At 31.2% G+C, this 7,212-nt stretch overlaps 1 long non-coding RNA gene across 1 annotated transcript; it reads left to right on the top strand.

Annotated features, from left to right (window-relative positions):
• The first annotated feature begins 1,995 nt into the window (after nt 1-1,995).
• On the top strand, nt 1,996-6,633 carry LOC110737014. Its single transcript, XR_002514319.1, has 2 exons — nt 1,996-5,350; nt 6,250-6,633. It is a non-coding gene; the product is annotated as an uncharacterized LOC110737014 (long non-coding RNA).
• Nucleotides 6,634-7,212: the final 579 nt, after the last annotated feature.

The raw sequence follows: 7,212 nt of genomic DNA, 5'->3' as shown, positions 1-7,212 counted from the left end.
TCTTTATTATAGTGAATCAAATATCATTTTATTAATACTTGTGGAAAAAAAAGTGGCAAAATATTTAATTAGGATATGACACGTGTTATTCTTGATTCGCCTTTAACATATATTTATAGTAACTATAATTTTATATATAAGAAATTAATTCGTCATATATTATTCTATAAGTTAAGATAAAATAAAAAATGCAATTGTGTCACATAAGATCAAAAATATTCGTATGATTTAGGCAATAATTTAAGATGAAAATATTATTCAATTCTATTATCTAATACTAAAACAAAATATTGTTGACATCATCTACCCCTATACTATCCTACGTGTCATTTTTAAATTTAATTTGTGATGTCATCAATGATTTTTTTATTTTTTTATCTACACTTTATACGTATTCCTTGGACTTGGATAATGCAAATATAATTTGTTTGTTGAATACGTTCAACTCATGGTTAATGCCATCATTGTTTAACGCCACCGTTTTTTCATATTTCGTTTATATGCAATCCTTAAATCATTTTCTCTCGACTATTTTAATTATTAATTGAATTTTTAAATAATGTGGTTCTAGTGTATTCCTAACTGTAAATTATTTTAATATCTAATTCTAATCATTATATACAATATAATGCAACTGAACATAAATTACAAGAAAGTTTAATGCATCACATGGGGATAACCTAGTTTGTTAATAAGATCAAAAATATTTTTGAGATTTATTGTATAATTTAAAATAAAAAATATTATGCAATTTTCTCACATCGGATAAAAAATATTCATAAGGTTTTTGCAAGCAATAATTTAAGATAAAAAATATAATTCACTTTTGTCACATATGATAAAAAATATTCGTAAGATTTTTTGTAGAAAATAAAAATTTCAACAAATATATAAAGTAATCCCTCTGTTTTTAAATACTTGTTGCATTTCTACATGCGCGGAGTTTTAGTAGAAATTGGAGAAAGTAATAAAATATGGAGGTAGTGGGGTAGGTGGAAGAATGAAAAATTGTAAAAAGTAAAAGTAATTGAGAAAATTGGAAGAGAGAGAATATGAAATTAATAAAATATGATTTATGTTGGGTCCACTAATTGAGGAAAATGAATTAAATATTCACTACAAGAAAACAACTTGATTCCGACTAAAAAAATCCGTCGGAAACATCGGAAATTCCGTCGGAAAACGGTCTTCCGACGGAATTCTGTCGAAATCAGTCTGTCGCAAAACCCTTTGTAGGAAATTCGACCTTTTCCGACGGAATTTCCCAACACACCCACCCAGACCACCCACCACCACACCCACGAATCGAACCCCCCCCCCCCCCACCCAACCCAGACCAGTCCAAAACCCACCCTGACTAACCACCTTAACCAACCCACCCTAACCAACCACCTAACCCACCTACTGAAAAAACCCAGATCGAACAACAACCAAAAACCAAAACAACCACCAACCACCGAAACAACAACATCCAAAATCGAAACAACAAACAAAACAACAACCAAATCTCGAAAAAATTTAAATCAAACAAAAAAAAAGAAATATACAATTATCTTCTGAAATTAAAAAAAAAAATAACATTACAATTATATCAAAAATTAATTATAATCAGAATTGTTTATACATTACATTGCATAATCCAGATCTACAAACTTAAATTTAAAATCTATAATCTTACTTAACAATTTCCTAATGAACGACAATGAAGAACGAGACGAGGTGCTTGACGGTGAACGAGAACGACAATGACGGTGGACGACGGTGCTTTGTGGTTGTGCTTAGACGGTGCTTTTTCGTTGTGCTTTGACGGTGCTTTGAACGAGAAACAGAAGAAGAGAGGCGAGATAGAGAAGAGGACAAGAGAGAGAAAGAAAAGAAAAGAGGCAGAGAGATGAAGGAGGAAGAGAAGAGGAGAGGAGAAAAAAGAAAAAAGAGGCGGAAGAGAGGAGAGAGAAAACAAAAATGAAGTAGGGTTTCCGGGTTTTGTAGGTTTTTTTTTTTTTTTTGTAAGTCAAAATTTCGTCGGAAATTTCTAACGGAAATAAACTCCGTCGGAATTTTCCTACGGATTTAAAATCCGTAGGAAATTAATATATTCCGACGGATTAATTTTCCTTCGGAATTTACAGCCTCCGACGGAAAATTCCGTCGGAAGGAATTTTTCGAGGGAATATTCCATCGGAAGTAGTAAATTCCGAGGGAAAAAAATCCGTCGGAATATTTTCGAGGGATTTTCCGTCGCAACTTATCTTTTCCGACGTGCTTTTCTGACAGACATAAATTCCGTCGGAAAATTCAAATTTTCCGACGGAAATTAAGTCCGTCGGAACTATTCCGTCGGAAAACGGCCTATTTCTAGTAGTGATTGTAAAAGTTTTCCAAATAACGAAATAGTGCAAGTATTTAAAAACGGACGGAAATGAAAAGTGGAGTATGTATTTAAAAATAGAGGGAGTATATATTTGACAATTCTTTATATAGAATTGGGGAAATGGGCGGGAAGTTTTTTTTATAGTGGAGTGATATGTGGAGCTTTTGCATATAATATCCTCTGCTTTAGTATATAGATATATAGATTAATATGCTTTTTCAATTGGAGGCCCTCTTCATTTCATGGCCCTATGCTATGGGTCTCTTTGCACATGCCCATTGCCGACCCGACCTATCGATACACCCTCCACTGGTTATTGAAAGAGTTTTCAATTCCTTCATTATGTCAATAATTTGTTGTGAAACATATAGATTCCGCTAGCTAATTACCTTTTAAATTTATTATTTCCTCTGTTTCATATTAGATGACACATTTTATTTAGGTGCATTTGTTAATGCATAATTTCTAATGAAAATATCTTTGATTATATATTAGCAAAAATTATATTAAAAAATAATAGATGTTGAAACGATTCTAATAAGACCCCACATGACTATAATTTTCTTAAACATAAAATCACAAAACAAAGTCAAAGCAAGTTATGTGAACATTGCACAAAGTCAAGCTGTGTCATCTAATTTGGAACGAAAAAAGTACAATACTCCCCCGTCCATTTATTACGAGCCTGAATCTTATTTAGTGACCTAAAATATTAGGCCTATTTCTATATTTCATGAAAAATTACTTTCATACCCCCACTTTTTACAATTTTCTCAAACCAAAATTCCCTAAGTACCCTTCAAAGTTGATGCACACGTGTAACTAAATGCATTAAATTGCACAAACCAATAATGTGCATTAAATGCATTTTCATTACTGTCCAAAATGATTAATGTTACCTTTTAAATTATTAATCTCAATAATGTACTTCCCACATAATTTTACATTAATTTTATCCACTTTCCTTAATTCCGTTAAAAATGAGGACATGTAATAAAGGCACAAAGGGAGGATTTGACCTAACATGGTTCTATATATATATATATAAGAAGATGGGAGGAATGGCATTTATTTAGATGTCCAAATTAATATAATTTTCAGTTTTAATCTTTATTTTTTTGAAATAGTGTACAACCATGATTTACTATCCAAATAACAAGGTTGTGATACTTCTATTCATGCTAATTATTTTTTCTTTAACTAGCTTTGGGAGTGGAGCAAGATTCAAATGCCCTATAGAACATTCAAATGAAATTCCAAAACCCAAAAATTATTATATTCATCGCAGATTGCCTCCACCTTCAGGACCATCAAGAAGACACAACGATGGTGTTTTTACGAAGAATGATGATGCTAATCAAGTTAATCATCGTAACATCTTAGCTTGATAATAAGTCAATTACTCCAGACTCGTTCAGTAATATTGTAGTTTCAGTTTTTTGTTTTTAAAAGTCATATTATATATCATATATGACATACAATGAATAAAAATTTAGTCTACGTATTGGAATCAAGATTACAGTTTTTTATTTTATTTTTATTTTTATTATTATTTTTCTTTTAAATTTATAGTTATTGTTCTTTTATTTTCTTACCTTCTATCCTTTTTTGTTGCTTAGATGGAGTAAAGGTGGGAACAATTGGAATTTGGAAATGAGCAAGTAAGGAGCGGAAACTAAATGTAGCGACTTAAGTTGGGTGAAAAACACTGAAAATATTTAAATACGCCCATGTGCAAGATTCAATCCAAAGTTATTTTGTTTCTCATTTGATGATTAAATGGGCAATAAGCATATTTTAATCATCAAAATGAGCAAAAAATAAATAAATTGGATGCACCGTACATCCGGGTGTATATAACAACCTTTGAAAAAATATTTTCGGCGAAGATAATTGGTTTATGGTAGAAATTTAAATCGTTTTTACTCAGGAACTAATGACAATATATGTGCTTGTGTACATATTTTAACTTTTGCTTGTAGTTTACAATTGCTCATATGTAAGTTCTAGCTTTTGTTGAATTAAATATGTACTCCCTTCGTCCCTTTTTATAGTTTTCATTTAAATTTTGACATTATTCATAATGTGAGAGAATCTTCTAAATTACTCTTATTATATAAAACATAACGTAATAGTGTTGGGTCTTATTTTATTCGTTTCGATAAATAAATTATTAATATTCAATTGTATATTTTTTACTAATAACTAACAATATTTATTGTCAAACTGTTGCACTGGCAACTTGCATAGTCCAAATGAGAACTATACGAAGATGAGAGTGAATAATGACATTAACTTAGATGTTCAAATTAACATAATTTTCAGTTTTAATCTTTATTTTTTTTGAAATAGTGTAAAACCATGATTAACTATTCAAATAACAAGGTTGTGATACTTCTATTCATGCTAATTATTTTTTCTTTACCTAGCTTTGGGAGTGGAGCAAGATATATATATATATAGTGGCGGACCTGGGCTTGTGCCTGGTGGGTCAAGTGACTCACCAGGGCCCAAAAAAAATTCTAAGTTTTCTTTTTTTTTTTAAAAAAAAAAATAAAAATAAAAAATAAAAATTCTAACTTCAGCCTATTCCCCTTTCACCTTCTCCTCGCCGCAGCTGCAAGTTTGCAACCACATTTCGCGTTCCCCTTTCATTCTCCCTCCTCATTCACTAAAATTCTAACTTCAGCCTGTTCCCCTTTCACCTTCTCCTCGCCGCAGCTGCAACCACATTTCGCATTCCCCTTTCATTCTCCCTCCTCATTCACTAATGACTCATGGTGGTCGTGAGAGATAACGACTGTGTGGTTTGATTTCTAGGATTTTTTTTGGTGTTCATGGTATGAGCTTCTTTAAACTTTCCCCTTTAAATTTCAAATTTAAGGTTTCTTTGCATAATTACTAGTTCAAATCTTTGATTTTTTTTCGATTTCTAGGGTTTCGATTTGTAACTGTTGGTGGTGGTGGAGAGCAGCGATGGTGACTGGTGAGGTTCGATTTGTGCTTATAGATATGCAAAGTAGCTAGAATTTTGAATGTGTTTGGCTTCATGTGTGTTTTTCATTTGCTAATTGCCTAATTTAATTTACGATTTGGGGATTTTTGATGTAGGTTTTCTGTATTTGATTTAATTATGTCATTTTTGTTTAAATTTGTGTTTTGTGCCAGTTTTTGCTCGGAAAGTTGAAGGGGTTTTGTTATCTACTAATGGGTAGTCAGGATTAGCTGATTTTTGTGTGAATAAGGATTGTTTTGAAGTTTAATTAGCTTAATTTATGTGGAATTTGTGCTCAAATAAAGTACTTGCTATCTGTATAATCATTTTGTTTGCTTAAACTAAACAATTTCGTCTAAAAAAGTAGAAATTGAAGATTGGTTTTGAGTCTTTTGACTGTGTTTAGTTATAGTTTTGTCTAATTGTCTTCATTATAATTTTTAAGTCCCAAACGATTTATTTTAATATGATTAGCCGATTAGAAACTGAAGAATGGTTTTAATTAGCCGATTTGGGAATTTTTCCTCTAGAAACTGAAGTTGTGACCGGATATTTGACTATTTGAGTTGAGTAGTTGAGCCCTATAATTTTTGTTTAATTGATATTGATTATTATTTCTGATTTTCTGTTTAATTGATATTAATTATTGAATTTATTATCATTCATTCTGCATTTATCATGTATGTGTCGCAATAACTGATTTGGATGATCTTTGTAAATAATTTTTCTGGGGAATATTGCTTGATTTAGTTGAATATGAACCGTCCAACCAATTATGAATAGGGATAATTCGCTGTTGGGGTTATTTGCATATGATTCATACTTGTGATTTCATTTGTTTTGTTAACTTTGTGTTTGATTAGGTTGTTGAATTTATATACAGGGAAGACTCAGCTTATCAATCATTTTCTAATCAACAAGAGTTGGTATATTGTTAATTTGCCTGGATATGGGTGAGTCTCTGTAATTTTGGTTTTAATTTGGGCAATTTCTGTAATTCTTGAGTCTATTTCATGCTGGGAATATTGTATACTTGTATTGTGAATCAATTGTTATTCGTGTTTATTCCTGATCATATGCTTGAATCATATTGAAGTGCCAAAAAAGGATTGCTTTTACGCCTTGAGGCATTGCTTCAAAATTATTGATCATCCTGTAAAACATGTTGCGGACTGATATGTATTTAGGCTACATCCGTTGTAGTTAATTTGGTCTCCAATCGTGTTGTTTATTTTCAAGTTTAGGAAGTAAATGTCTCCTTACATGTCATTGTGAAATTTTATTTTACATATTTGATTATCGATTGTGACTCACCAGTCGGAAATTCCTGGGTCCGCCACTGTATATATATATATTGGTAAATAGAGATTCAAATACCCTATAAAACATTCAAATGTAATTCCAAAACCCAAAAATCATTATAATCATCATAGGTACCCTCCACCGTCGGGACAATCAGGAAGACACAACGGTGTGCTATTACAAAGAATGATGCTGCTGCTAATCAAGTTAATCATCGTAACATCTTAGCTTGATATATCAAGTACTCCGGGCTCGTTCGATATTACCGTAGTTTTTAGCGTTTTGGTTTTTTGTTTTTGAAAGTCATATAAATTATGATATATGCTCTATAATAAATACTCCTTTCTTTTCAAAATGATGCATATTTACGTATATCGATATAAGTTTTTACCCATCTTTGACCGCAAATATTTCTAATCTCACACTAGCTTATAAAAAAATTATAAAAGTTAGATATTAATAATATACTCACCAATACGAATCAAACTAGACCCCACAGTACATGACTATATTTGTTCTTATAAATTGAGAGAAATTTAGAAGA

Source organism: Chenopodium quinoa, unplaced genomic scaffold (genome assembly GCF_001683475.1).
Source record: "Chenopodium quinoa cultivar QQ74 unplaced genomic scaffold, ASM168347v1, whole genome shotgun sequence".
Classification (NCBI taxonomy): Eukaryota; Viridiplantae; Streptophyta; class Magnoliopsida; order Caryophyllales; family Amaranthaceae; genus Chenopodium; species Chenopodium quinoa.
The sequence above is the reverse complement of the archived record's forward strand: the minus strand, read 5'-3'. Positions and strand labels throughout refer to the sequence as shown.